Below are 14,865 nucleotides of genomic sequence, written 5' to 3'. Positions count from 1 at the left end.
GTAGGTATAGAAGGAACTGTCCTTAATGAGTGTGCCAAATTTAACAAAAAGTTATCCAAGGGTTCTAGGGGCTGCCATTGACTCCCATGGAACTAGAATAATAATAATAATAATAATAATAAAACTAACAATAACAATAGGTTTCCTCCTTACGGAGGAATCCTAATAATAATAATAATAAAACTAACAATAACAATAGGTTTCCTCCTTACGGAGGAATCCTAAATATAACTGCAAGCAGCAATGGCGGATTCCTCCAAACATTGCAAACCACTGAAAAATTTATATTCTTCACAAATTGTCACTGTAAAAATCCATGCTGCAGACTTACCAATGGGATACCAAATCTGAAATGCAATACCATCAAGATCCACAAGGGCTTTTATTTCAAGCCAAGGAGTGAAGGGAGGGGGCTTGGTGAGCCTACCCATTCCAGAAAGCCTTGTATCTTTGTGTACCAGGGCGTGGCCTGTAGCGTCACTTATGGGTGATATTGGGCCATTTGTGGTGTGGTAGTTACTCTTGGCCTATACTATCAATGTTTCAGGATTTTGAGAACTTTTTACCATTGCATACAAAATCGGAAATGCAATACCATCAAGATCCACATGGTCCTTTGCTAAAGACCAAGCAATGAGTGGGGCTTGGTCAGCCCACAATTGCCTGAAATGTTGTGTATGCGTCTCGCCAAGCTTGTGCGTGTGTCAAGGGAAAGGCTGAGTGTGTGAGAATGTGGAGCGCGCGTGCTGAGGAGCAGGGGAGACATTTCATTGGAAATTTCCTTAACAATTAGCCAAGCATGCATTTTTCAAATATTCACCTAAATTCAACTTTTCATCTTACAGTCAACTTTTTCTGAGATTTGTGTACTAAACATTCTCAAAAGTCTTCATGAACTTGTGATTGAATCAGAGTTTTTTGACTGGCGGATGTGTAAAGCATTATTTTAGCGTTAGAAATAAATTTGATTTCCTTCATTTCAATCATTTTTGAAGATATTAATTTGCCTTCCTACATGGGAACATGACGTAGTGTCTTTCACGTGACACACCAAGTTTGGTGTTGATATTTCAAAGATTTGCTGAGATTTGATCCAACTTCCTGTTTGGTTGCTTTGTTGACGATTTTGATTGGCTGTACCGGACAAACGGTTTTGAAATTCAAAAATCTGTTAAAGAATTCAGTGAGGGTTGCTCTGACGATGATACCTGCCAATTCTGGGGAAGATTGGACAAGAATTGTAGGAGAAGTAGCAAAAAAACGTGTTTCCTAAATCTTTATTGTACAAAAACATCCAATATGGCGGCCGTTATAGGTTATTGAGGCTTTTTTGTTCCTCATGAGAAATAAGGCATATCTAATGAATTTCAGAATTTTGGGACAAATGGGATGCGAATGGCATCACTTTGTAAATGGAAAATTGGGGCTTGGCCGTAGCGCCACCTATGGATAATGGTGCGTCATTTGTGGTGTGGTAGTTACTCCTGGCCTATACTATCAATGTTTCAGGATTTTGAGAACTTTTTCTAAAATGCATTACCATCAAGATCCACAAGGGCCTTCACTTCAAGCCAAGGAATGAGTGGGGGCTTGGTCAGCCCACAATTGCCTGAAATGTTGTGTATGCGTCTCGCCAAGCCCGCGCGTGTGTCAAGGGAAAGGCTGAGTGTGTGAGAATGTGGAGCACGCGCGCGCTGAAGAGCAGGGGAGACATTTCATTGAAAATTTCGTTAGCAATTAGCCAAGCATGCATGTTTCAAATATTCACATAAAATCGACTTTTCATGTTACAGTCAACTTTTCCTCAGATTTGTGTACTAAACATTCTCAAGAGTCTTCATATGAACTTGTGATTGAATCAAAGTATCAGTTTTTGACCGGCGGATGTGTAAAGCATTATTTTAGCGTTAGCGATAAATTCGATTTGCTTTATATCAATCATCTTTTGATATATGAAGTTGCCTTTGCACATGGTAACATGTTGTAGTGTCGTCCACCGATATACCAAGTTTAGTGTTGATATCTCAAAGATTTGCTGAGATTTGACCCAAGTTCCTGTTTGGTTACTTTTTTGCTGATTTTGATTGGTTGTGCCGGACAAACGGTTTAGAAAATCAAAACGCCATGGGATAACTTTTGTGAGGCTTGGTCTGAAGATCATCTATGGTCATTTTGAAGAAGATATGACAATAATTGTAGGAGGAGTAGGCTTTCAAAGGTTTTTGATACAACCGGAAATAGCGGAAAATCTATACAACCGGAAATTGACGTCATAGGGTGCGTTGAACTCGTCTTCATCCAGGGAATCCAATGGTACCTCATTTTTGTAAATCAGTCATACGGTTCAAAAGTTGCGTGTGTAAACACAAGTCCAACTTTGACCCATTGGTGGCGCTAGAGTGGTCTGATGGGATACATGAAACTTGGTGTAGGTATAGAAGGAACTGTCCTTAATGAGTGTGCCAAATTTAACAAAAAGTTATCCAAGGGTTCTAGGGGCTGCCATTGACTCCCATGGAACTAGAATAATAATAATAAATATAACTGCAAGCAGCAATGGCGGATTCCTCCAAACATTGCAAACCACTGAAAAATTTATATTCTTCACAAATTGTCACTGTAAAAATCCATGCTGCAGACTTACCAATGGGATACCAAATCTGAAATGCAATACCATCAAGATCCACAAGGGCTTTTATTTCAAGCCAAGGAGTGAAGGGAGGGGGCTTGGTGAGCCTACCCATTCCAGAAAGCCTTGTATCTTTGTGTACCAGGGCGTGGCCTGTAGCGTCACTTATGGGTGATATTGGGCCATTTGTGGTGTGGTAGTTACTCTTGGCCTATACTATCAATGTTTCAGGATTTTGAGAACTTTTTACCATTGCATACAAAATCGGAAATGCAATACCATCAAGATCCACATGGTCCTTTGCTAAAGACCAAGCAATGAGTGGGGCTTGGTCAGCCCACAATTGCCTGAAATGTTGTGTATGCGTCTCGCCAAGCTTGTGCGTGTGTCAAGGGAAAGGCTGAGTGTGTGAGAATGTGGAGCGCGCGTGCTGAGGAGCAGGGGAGACATTTCATTGGAAATTTCCTTAACAATTAGCCAAGCATGCATTTTTCAAATATTCACCTAAATTCAACTTTTCATCTTACAGTCAACTTTTTCTGAGATTTGTGTACTAAACATTCTCAAAAGTCTTCATGAACTTGTGATTGAATCAGAGTTTTTTGACTGGCGGATGTGTAAAGCATTATTTTAGCGTTAGAAATAAATTTGATTTCCTTCATTTCAATCATTTTTGAAGATATTAATTTGCCTTCCTACATGGGAACATGACGTAGTGTCTTTCACGTGACACACCAAGTTTGGTGTTGATATTTCAAAGATTTGCTGAGATTTGATCCAACTTCCTGTTTGGTTGCTTTGTTGACGATTTTGATTGGCTGTACCGGACAAACGGTTTTGAAATTCAAAAATCTGTTAAAGAATTCAGTGAGGGTTGCTCTGACGATGATACCTGCCAATTCTGGGGAAGATTGGACAAGAATTGTAGGAGAAGTAGCAAAAAAACGTGTTTCCTAAATCTTTATTGTACAAAAACATCCAATATGGCGGCCGTTATAGGTTATTGAGGCTTTTTTGTTCCTCATGAGAAATAAGGCATATCTAATGAATTTCAGAATTTTGGGACAAATGGGATGCGAATGGCATCACTTTGTAAATGGAAAATTGGGGCTTGGCCGTAGCGCCACCTATGGATAATGGTGCGTCATTTGTGGTGTGGTAGTTACTCCTGGCCTATACTATCAATGTTTCAGGATTTTGAGAACTTTTTCTAAAATGCATTACCATCAAGATCCACAAGGGCCTTCACTTCAAGCCAAGGAATGAGTGGGGGCTTGGTCAGCCCACAATTGCCTGAAATGTTGTGTATGCGTCTCGCCAAGCCCGCGCGTGTGTCAAGGGAAAGGCTGAGTGTGTGAGAATGTGGAGCACGCGCGCGCTGAAGAGCAGGGGAGACATTTCATTGAAAATTTCGTTAGCAATTAGCCAAGCATGCATGTTTCAAATATTCACATAAAATCGACTTTTCATGTTACAGTCAACTTTTCCTCAGATTTGTGTACTAAACATTCTCAAGAGTCTTCATATGAACTTGTGATTGAATCAAAGTATCAGTTTTTGACCGGCGGATGTGTAAAGCATTATTTTAGCGTTAGCGATAAATTCGATTTGCTTTATATCAATCATCTTTTGATATATGAAGTTGCCTTTGCACATGGTAACATGTTGTAGTGTCGTCCACCGATATACCAAGTTTAGTGTTGATATCTCAAAGATTTGCTGAGATTTGACCCAAGTTCCTGTTTGGTTACTTTTTTGCTGATTTTGATTGGTTGTGCCGGACAAACGGTTTAGAAAATCAAAACGCCATGGGATAACTTTTGTGAGGCTTGGTCTGAAGATCATCTATGGTCATTTTGAAGAAGATATGACAATAATTGTAGGAGGAGTAGGCTTTCAAAGGTTTTTGATACAACCGGAAATAGCGGAAAATCTATATAACCGGAAATTGACGTCATAGGGTGCGTTGAACTCGTCTTCATCCAGGGAATCCAATGGTACCTCATTTTTGTAAATCAGTCATACGGTTCAAAAGTTGCGTGTGTAAACACAAGTCCAACTTTGACCCATTGGTGGCGCTAGAGTGGTCTGATGGGATACATGAAACTTGGTGTAGGTATAGAAGGAACTGTCCTTAATGAGTGTGCCAAATTTAACAAAAAGTTATCCAAGGGTTCTAGGGGCTGCCATTGACTCCCATGGAACTAGAATAATAATAATAATAATAATAATAATAAAACTAACAATAACAATAGGTTTCCTCCTTACGGAGGAATCCTAATAATAATAATAATAAAACTAACAATAACAATAGGTTTCCTCCTTACGGAGGAATCCTAATAATAAATATAACTGCAAGCAGCAATGGCGGATTCCTCCAAACATTGCAAACCACTGAAAAATTTATATTCTTCACAAATTGTCACTGTAAAAATCCATGCTGCAGACTTACCAATGGGATACCAAATCTGAAATGCAATACCATCAAGATCCACAAGGGCTTTTATTTCAAGCCAAGGAGTGAAGGGAGGGGGCTTGGTGAGCCTACCCATTCCAGAAAGCCTTGTATCTTTGTGTACCAGGGCGTGGCCTGTAGCGTCACTTATGGGTGATATTGGGCCATTTGTGGTGTGGTAGTTACTCTTGGCCTATACTATCAATGTTTCAGGATTTTGAGAACTTTTTACCATTGCATACAAAATCGGAAATGCAATACCATCAAGATCCACATGGTCCTTTGCTAAAGACCAAGCAATGAGTGGGGCTTGGTCAGCCCACAATTGCCTGAAATGTTGTGTATGCGTCTCGCCAAGCTTGTGCGTGTGTCAAGGGAAAGGCTGAGTGTGTGAGAATGTGGAGCGCGCGTGCTGAGGAGCAGGGGAGACATTTCATTGGAAATTTCCTTAACAATTAGCCAAGCATGCATTTTTCAAATATTCACCTAAATTCAACTTTTCATCTTACAGTCAACTTTTTCTGAGATTTGTGTACTAAACATTCTCAAAAGTCTTCATGAACTTGTGATTGAATCAGAGTTTTTTGACTGGCGGATGTGTAAAGCATTATTTTAGCGTTAGAAATAAATTTGATTTCCTTCATTTCAATCATTTTTTAAGATATTAATTTGCCTTCTCACATGGGAACATGACGTAGTGTCTTTCACGTGACACACCAAGTTTGGTGTTGATATTTCAAAGATTTGCTGAGATTTGATCCAACTTCCTGTTTGGTTGCTCTGTTGACGATTTTGATTGGCTGTACCGGACAAACGGTTTTGAAATTCAAAAATCTGTTGAAGAATTCAGTGAGGGTTGCTCTGACGATGATACCTGCCAATTCTGGGGAAGATTGGACAAAAATTGTAGGAGAAGTAGCAAAAAAAACGTGTTTCCTAAATCTTTATTGTCCAAAAAAATCCAATATGGCGGCCGTTATAGGTTATTGAGGCTTTTTTGTTCCTCATGAGAAATAAGGCATTTCAGAATTTTGGGACAAATGGGATGCGAATGGCATCACTTTGTAAGTGGAAAATTGGGGCTTGGCCGTAGCGCCACCTATGGATAATGGTGCATCATTTGTGGTGTGGTAGTTACTCCTGGCCTATACTATCAATGTTTCAGGATTTTGAGAACTTTTTCTAAAATGCATTACCATCAAGATCCACAAGGGCCTTCACTTCAAGCCAAGGAATGAGTGGGGGCTTGGTCAGCCCACAATTGCCTGAAATGTTGTGTATGCGTCTCGCCAAGCCCGCGTGTGTGTCAAGGGAAAGGCTGAGTGTGTGAGAATGTGGAGCACGCGCGCGCTGAAGAGCAGGGGAGACATTGCATTGAAAATTTCGTCATCAATTAGCCAAGCATGCATGTTTCAAATATTCACCACAAATCGACTTTTCATGTTACAGTCAACTTTTCCTCATATTTGTGTACTAAACATTCTCAAGAATCTTCATATGAACTTGTGATTGAATCAAAGTATCAGTTTTTGACCGGCGGATGTGTAAAGCATTATTTTAGCGTTAGCGATAAATTCGATTTGCTTTATATCAATCATTTTTTGAGATATGAAGTTGCCTTTGCACATGGTAACATGTTGTAGTGTCGTCCACCGATATACCAAGTTTAGTGTTGATATCTCAAAGATTTGCTGAGATTTGACCCAAGTTCCTGTTTGGTTACTTTTTTGCTGATTTTGATTGGCTGTGCCGGACAAACGGTTTAGAAAATCAAAACGCCATGGGATAACTTTTGTGAGGCTTGGTCTGAAAATCATCTCTGGTCATTTTGAAGAAGATATGACAAAAATTGTAGGAGGAGTAGGCTTTCAAAGGTTTTTGATACAACCGGAAATAGCGGAAAATCTATACAACCGGAAAATTGACGTCATAGGGTGCGTTGAACTCGTCTTGATCCAGGGAATCCAATGGTACCTCATTTTTGAAAATCAGTCATACGGTTCAAAAGTTGCGTGTGTAAACACAAGTCCAACTTTGACCCATTGGTGGCGCTAGAGTGGTCTGATGGGATACATGAAACTTGGTGTAGGTATAGAAGGAACTGTCCTTAATGAGTGTGCCAAATTTAACAAAAAGTTATCCAAGGGTTCTAGGGGCTGCCATTGACTCCCATGGAACTAGAATAATAATAATAATAATAATAATAAAACTAACAATAACAATAGGTTTCCTCCTTACGGAGGAATCCTAAATATAACTGCAAGCAGCAATGGCGGATTCCTCCAAACATTGCAAACCACTGAAAAATGTATATTCTTTACAAATTGTCACTGTAAAATTCCATGCTGCAGACTTACCAATGGGATACCAAATCTGAAATGCAATACCATCAAGATCCACAAGGGCTTTTATTTCAAGCCAAGGAGTGAAGGGAGGGGGCTTGGTGAGCCTACCCATTCCAGAAAGCCTTGTATCTTTTTGTATCAGGGCGTGGCCTGTAGCGTCACTTATGGGTGATATTGGGCCATTTGTGGTGTGGTAGTTACTCTTGGCCTATACTATCAATGTTTCAGGATTTAGAAAACTTTTTACCATTGCATACAAAATCGGAAATGCAATACCGTCTAGATCCACATGGGCCTTTGCTAAAGACCAAGCAATGAGTGGGGGCTTGGTCAGCCCACAATTGCCTGAAATGTTGTGTTTGCGTCTCGCTAAGCTTGCGCGTGTGTCAAGGGAAAGGCTGAGTGTGTGAGAATGTGGAGCGCGCGCGCGCTGAGGAGCAGGGGAGACATTACATTTACATTTATTCATTTAGCAGACGCTTTTATCCAAAGCGACTTCCAAGAGAGAGCTTTACAAAGTGCATAGGTCACTGATCATAACAACAAGATAGCCAAAAAACATCGCGAGTAGCCAAAACATGAAGCACACATTGTGAACAACCAAAGTAAGTGCCAAAGGGAAGAACCATAAGAGCATGTAGTTAAACAAGTTACAATTAAACAACATGAACCGCTATAAGTGCAAGTGTACCTGTGGAAAAAAGCAAGCAACAGTAATAAAAACAATATATCACAGCGAGAACAAAAATGTAAAACAGTTACCACTAACCACAAGAGCAACAAGTCTCTAAGCAAGAGTCATTGTGATCCTTGAGGAACCTAACATCGGGTCAAGCGAACAATTCCTAAGTACCGTTGTACTCCCGGAACAAGTGCGTCTTGAGCCTTTTCTTGAAGGTGGAGAGACAGTCAGTATCTCTGATGGAGGTGGGGAGTTGATTCCACCACTGGGGGGCCAGACAGGAGAAGAGAATATCTAATGAATTTCAGAATTTTGGGACAAATGGGATGCGAATGGCATCACTTTGTAAATGGACAATTGGGGCTTGGCCGTAGCGCCACCTATGGATAATGGTGCGTCATTTGTGGTGTGGTAGTTACTCCTGGCCTATACTATCAATGTTTCAGGATTTAGAAAACTTTTTACCATTGCATACAAAATCGGAAATGCAATACCGTCAAGATCCACATGGGCCTTTGCTAAAGACCAAGCAATGAGTGGGGGCTTGGTCAGCCCACAATTGCCTGAAATGTTGTGTTTGCGTCTCGCTAAGCTTGCGCGTGTGTCAAGGGAAAGGCTGAGTGTGAGAGAATGTGGAGCGCGCGCGCTGAGGAGCAGGGGAGACATTACATTTACATTTATTCATTTAGCAGACGCTTTTATCCAAAGCGACTTCCAAGAGAGAGCTTTACAAAGTGCATAGGTCACTGATCATAACAACAAGATAGCCAAAAAACATCGCGAGTAGCCAAAACATGAAGCACACATTGTGAACAACCAAAGTAAGTGCCAAAGGGAAGAACCATAAGAGCATGTAGTTAAACAAGTTACAATTAAACAACATGAACCGCTATAAGTGCAAGTGTACCTGTGGAAAAAAGCAAGCAACAGTAATAAAAACAATATATCACAGCGAGAACAAAAATGTAAAACAGTTACCACTAACCACAAGAGCAACAAGTCTCTAAGCAAGAGTCATTGTGATCCTTGAGGAACCTAACATCGGGTCAAGCGAACAATTCCTAAGTACCGTTGTACTCCCGGAACAAGTGCGTCTTGAGCCTTTTCTTGAAGGTGGAGAGACAGTCAGTATCTCTGATGGAGGTGGGGAGTTGATTCCACCACTGGGGGGCCAGACAGGAAAAGAGAATATCTAATGAATTTCAGAATTTTGGGACAAATGGGATGCGAATGGCATCACTTTGTAAATGGACAATTGGGGCTTGGCCGTAGCGCCACCTATGGATAATGGTGCATTATTTGGGGTGTGGTAGTTACTCCTGGCCTATACTATCAATGTTTCAGGATTTTGAGAACTTTTTCTAAAATGCATTACCATCAAGATCCACAAGGGCCTTCACTTCAAGCCAAGGAATGAGTGGGGGCTTTGTCAGCCCACAATTGCCTGAAATGTTGTGTATGCGTCTCGCCAAGCCCGCGTGTGTGTCAAGGGAAAGGCTGAGTGTGTGAGAATGTGGAGCACGCGCGCGCTGAAGAGCAGGGGAGACATTTCATTGAAAATTTCGTTAGCAATTAGCCAAGCATGCATTTTTCAAATATTCACCACAAATCGACTTTTCATGTTACAGTCAACTTTTCCTCAGATTTGTGTACTAAACATTCTCAAGAGTCTTCATATGAACTTGTGATTGAATCAAAGTATCAGTTTTTGACCGGCGGATGTGTAAAGCATTATTTTTGCGTTAGCGATAAATTCAATTTGCTTTAAATCAACCATTTCTGGAGATATGAAATAGCCTTTGCACATGGTAACATGTTGTAGTGTCTTCCTTGTGACATACCAAGTTACGTGTTGATATCTCAAAGATTTGCTGAGATTTGACCCAAGTTCCTGTTTGGTTACTTTTTTGCTGATTTTGATTGGCTGTGCCGGACAAACGGTTTAGAAAATCAAAACGCCATGGGATAACTTTTGTGAGGCTTGGTCTGAAGATCATCTCTGGTCATTTTGAAGAAGATATGACAAAAATTGTAGGAGGAGTAGGCTTTCAAAGGTTTTTGATACAACCGGAAATAGCGGAAAATCTATATAACCGGAAATTGACGTCATATGGTGCGTTGAACTCGTCTTGATCCAGGGAATCCAATGGTACCTCATTTTTGAAAATCAGTCATACGGTTCAAAAGTTGCGTGTGTAAACACAAGTCCAACTTTGACCCATTGGTGGCGCTAGAGTGGTCTGATGGGATACATGAAACTTGGTGTAGGTATAGAAGGAACTGTCCTTAATGAGTGTGCCAAATTTGTCAAAAAGTTATCCAAGGGGTCTAGGGGCTGCCATTGACTCCCATGGAACTAGAATAATAATAATAATAAATATAACTGCAAGCAGCAATGGCGGATTCCTCCAAACATTGCAAACCACTGAAAAATTTATATTCTTCACAAATTGTCACTGTAAAAATCCATGCTGCAGACTTACCAATGGGATACCAAATCTGAAATGCAATACCATCAAGATCCACAAGGGCTTTTATTTCAAGCCAAGGAGTGAAGGGAGGGGGCTTGGTGAGCCTACCCATTCCAGAAAGCCTTGTATCTTTGTGTACCAGGGCGTGGCCTGTAGCGTCACTTATGGGTGATATTGGGCCATTTGTGGTGTGGTAGTTACTCTTGGCCTATACTATCAATGTTTCAGGATTTTGAGAACTTTTTACCATTGCATACAAAATCGGAAATGCAATACCATCAAGATCCACATGGTCCTTTGCTAAAGACCAAGCAATGAGTGGGGCTTGGTCAGCCCACAATTGCCTGAAATGTTGTGTATGCGTCTCGCCAAGCTTGTGCGTGTGTCAAGGGAAAGGCTGAGTGTGTGAGAATGTGGAGCGCGCGTGCTGAGGAGCAGGGGAGACATTTCATTGGAAATTTCCTTAACAATTAGCCAAGCATGCATTTTTCAAATATTCACCTAAATTCAACTTTTCATCTTACAGTCAACTTTTTCTGAGATTTGTGTACTAAACATTCTCAAAAGTCTTCATGAACTTGTGATTGAATCAGAGTTTTTTGACTGGCGGATGTGTAAAGCATTATTTTAGCGTTAGAAATAAATTTGATTTCCTTCATTTCAATCATTTTTGAAGATATTAATTTGCCTTCCTACATGGGAACATGACGTAGTGTCTTTCACGTGACACACCAAGTTTGGTGTTGATATTTCAAAGATTTGCTGAGATTTGATCCAACTTCCTGTTTGGTTGCTTTGTTGACGATTTTGATTGGCTGTACCGGACAAACGGTTTTGAAATTCAAAAATCTGTTAAAGAATTCAGTGAGGGTTGCTCTGACGATGATACCTGCCAATTCTGGGGAAGATTGGACAAGAATTGTAGGAGAAGTAGCAAAAAAACGTGTTTCCTAAATCTTTATTGTACAAAAACATCCAATATGGCGGCCGTTATAGGTTATTGAGGCTTTTTTGTTCCTCATGAGAAATAAGGCATATCTAATGAATTTCAGAATTTTGGGACAAATGGGATGCGAATGGCATCACTTTGTAAATGGAAAATTGGGGCTTGGCCGTAGCGCCACCTATGGATAATGGTGCGTCATTTGTGGTGTGGTAGTTACTCCTGGCCTATACTATCAATGTTTCAGGATTTTGAGAACTTTTTCTAAAATGCATTACCATCAAGATCCACAAGGGCCTTCACTTCAAGCCAAGGAATGAGTGGGGGCTTGGTCAGCCCACAATTGCCTGAAATGTTGTGTATGCGTCTCGCCAAGCCCGCGCGTGTGTCAAGGGAAAGGCTGAGTGTGTGAGAATGTGGAGCACGCGCGCGCTGAAGAGCAGGGGAGACATTTCATTGAAAATTTCGTTAGCAATTAGCCAAGCATGCATGTTTCAAATATTCACATAAAATCGACTTTTCATGTTACAGTCAACTTTTCCTCAGATTTGTGTACTAAACATTCTCAAGAGTCTTCATATGAACTTGTGATTGAATCAAAGTATCAGTTTTTGACCGGCGGATGTGTAAAGCATTATTTTAGCGTTAGCGATAAATTCGATTTGCTTTATATCAATCATCTTTTGATATATGAAGTTGCCTTTGCACATGGTAACATGTTGTAGTGTCGTCCACCGATATACCAAGTTTAGTGTTGATATCTCAAAGATTTGCTGAGATTTGACCCAAGTTCCTGTTTGGTTACTTTTTTGCTGATTTTGATTGGTTGTGCCGGACAAACGGTTTAGAAAATCAAAACGCCATGGGATAACTTTTGTGAGGCTTGGTCTGAAGATCATCTATGGTCATTTTGAAGAAGATATGACAATAATTGTAGGAGGAGTAGGCTTTCAAAGGTTTTTGATACAACCGGAAATAGCGGAAAATCTATACAACCGGAAATTGACGTCATAGGGTGCGTTGAACTCGTCTTCATCCAGGGAATCCAATGGTACCTCATTTTTGTAAATCAGTCATACGGTTCAAAAGTTGCGTGTGTAAACACAAGTCCAACTTTGACCCATTGGTGGCGCTAGAGTGGTCTGATGGGATACATGAAACTTGGTGTAGGTATAGAAGGAACTGTCCTTAATGAGTGTGCCAAATTTAACAAAAAGTTATCCAAGGGTTCTAGGGGCTGCCATTGACTCCCATGGAACTAGAATAATAATAATAATAATAATAATAATAAAACTAACAATAACAATAGGTTTCCTCCTTACGGAGGAATCCTAATAATAATAATAATAAAACTAACAATAACAATAGGTTTCCTCCTTACGGAGGAATCCTAATAATAAATATAACTGCAAGCAGCAATGGCGGATTCCTCCAAACATTGCAAACCACTGAAAAATTTATATTCTTCACAAATTGTCACTGTAAAAATCCATGCTGCAGACTTACCAATGGGATACCAAATCTGAAATGCAATACCATCAAGATCCACAAGGGCTTTTATTTCAAGCCAAGGAGTGAAGGGAGGGGGCTTGGTGAGCCTACCCATTCCAGAAAGCCTTGTATCTTTGTGTACCAGGGCGTGGCCTGTAGCGTCACTTATGGGTGATATTGGGCCATTTGTGGTGTGGTAGTTACTCTTGGCCTATACTATCAATGTTTCAGGATTTTGAGAACTTTTTACCATTGCATACAAAATCGGAAATGCAATACCATCAAGATCCACATGGTCCTTTGCTAAAGACCAAGCAATGAGTGGGGCTTGGTCAGCCCACAATTGCCTGAAATGTTGTGTATGCGTCTCGCCAAGCTTGTGCGTGTGTCAAGGGAAAGGCTGAGTGTGTGAGAATGTGGAGCGCGCGTGCTGAGGAGCAGGGGAGACATTTCATTGGAAATTTCCTTAACAATTAGCCAAGCATGCATTTTTCAAATATTCACCTAAATTCAACTTTTCATCTTACAGTCAACTTTTTCTGAGATTTGTGTACTAAACATTCTCAAAAGTCTTCATGAACTTGTGATTGAATCAGAGTTTTTTGACTGGCGGATGTGTAAAGCATTATTTTAGCGTTAGAAATAAATTTGATTTCCTTCATTTCAATCATTTTTTAAGATATTAATTTGCCTTCTCACATGGGAACATGACGTAGTGTCTTTCACGTGACACACCAAGTTTGGTGTTGATATTTCAAAGATTTGCTGAGATTTGATCCAACTTCCTGTTTGGTTGCTCTGTTGACGATTTTGATTGGCTGTACCGGACAAACGGTTTTGAAATTCAAAAATCTGTTGAAGAATTCAGTGAGGGTTGCTCTGACGATGATACCTGCCAATTCTGGGGAAGATTGGACAAAAATTGTAGGAGAAGTAGCAAAAAAAACGTGTTTCCTAAATCTTTATTGTCCAAAAAAATCCAATATGGCGGCCGTTATAGGTTATTGAGGCTTTTTTGTTCCTCATGAGAAATAAGGCATTTCAGAATTTTGGGACAAATGGGATGCGAATGGCATCACTTTGTAAGTGGAAAATTGGGGCTTGGCCGTAGCGCCACCTATGGATAATGGTGCATCATTTGTGGTGTGGTAGTTACTCCTGGCCTATACTATCAATGTTTCAGGATTTTGAGAACTTTTTCTAAAATGCATTACCATCAAGATCCACAAGGGCCTTCACTTCAAGCCAAGGAATGAGTGGGGGCTTGGTCAGCCCACAATTGCCTGAAATGTTGTGTATGCGTCTCGCCAAGCCCGCGTGTGTGTCAAGGGAAAGGCTGAGTGTGTGAGAATGTGGAGCACGCGCGCGCTGAAGAGCAGGGGAGACATTGCATTGAAAATTTCGTCATCAATTAGCCAAGCATGCATGTTTCAAATATTCACCACAAATCGACTTTTCATGTTACAGTCAACTTTTCCTCATATTTGTGTACTAAACATTCTCAAGAATCTTCATATGAACTTGTGATTGAATCAAAGTATCAGTTTTTGACCGGCGGATGTGTAAAGCATTATTTTAGCGTTAGCGATAAATTCGATTTGCTTTATATCAATCATTTTTTGAGATATGAAGTTGCCTTTGCACATGGTAACATGTTGTAGTGTCGTCCACCGATATACCAAGTTTAGTGTTGATATCTCAAAGATTTGCTGAGATTTGACCCAAGTTCCTGTTTGGTTACTTTTTTGCTGATTTTGATTGGCTGTGCCGGACAAACGGTTTAGAAAATCAAAACGCCATGGGATAACTTTTGTGAGGCTTGGTCTGAAAATCATCTCTGGTCATTTTG

The sequence above is a fragment of the Osmerus mordax genome, chromosome 6 (assembly GCF_038355195.1).
Source record: "Osmerus mordax isolate fOsmMor3 chromosome 6, fOsmMor3.pri, whole genome shotgun sequence".
Taxonomy (NCBI): domain Eukaryota; kingdom Metazoa; phylum Chordata; class Actinopteri; order Osmeriformes; family Osmeridae; genus Osmerus; species Osmerus mordax.
The sequence above is the reverse complement of the archived record's forward strand: the minus strand, read 5'-3'. Positions refer to the sequence as shown.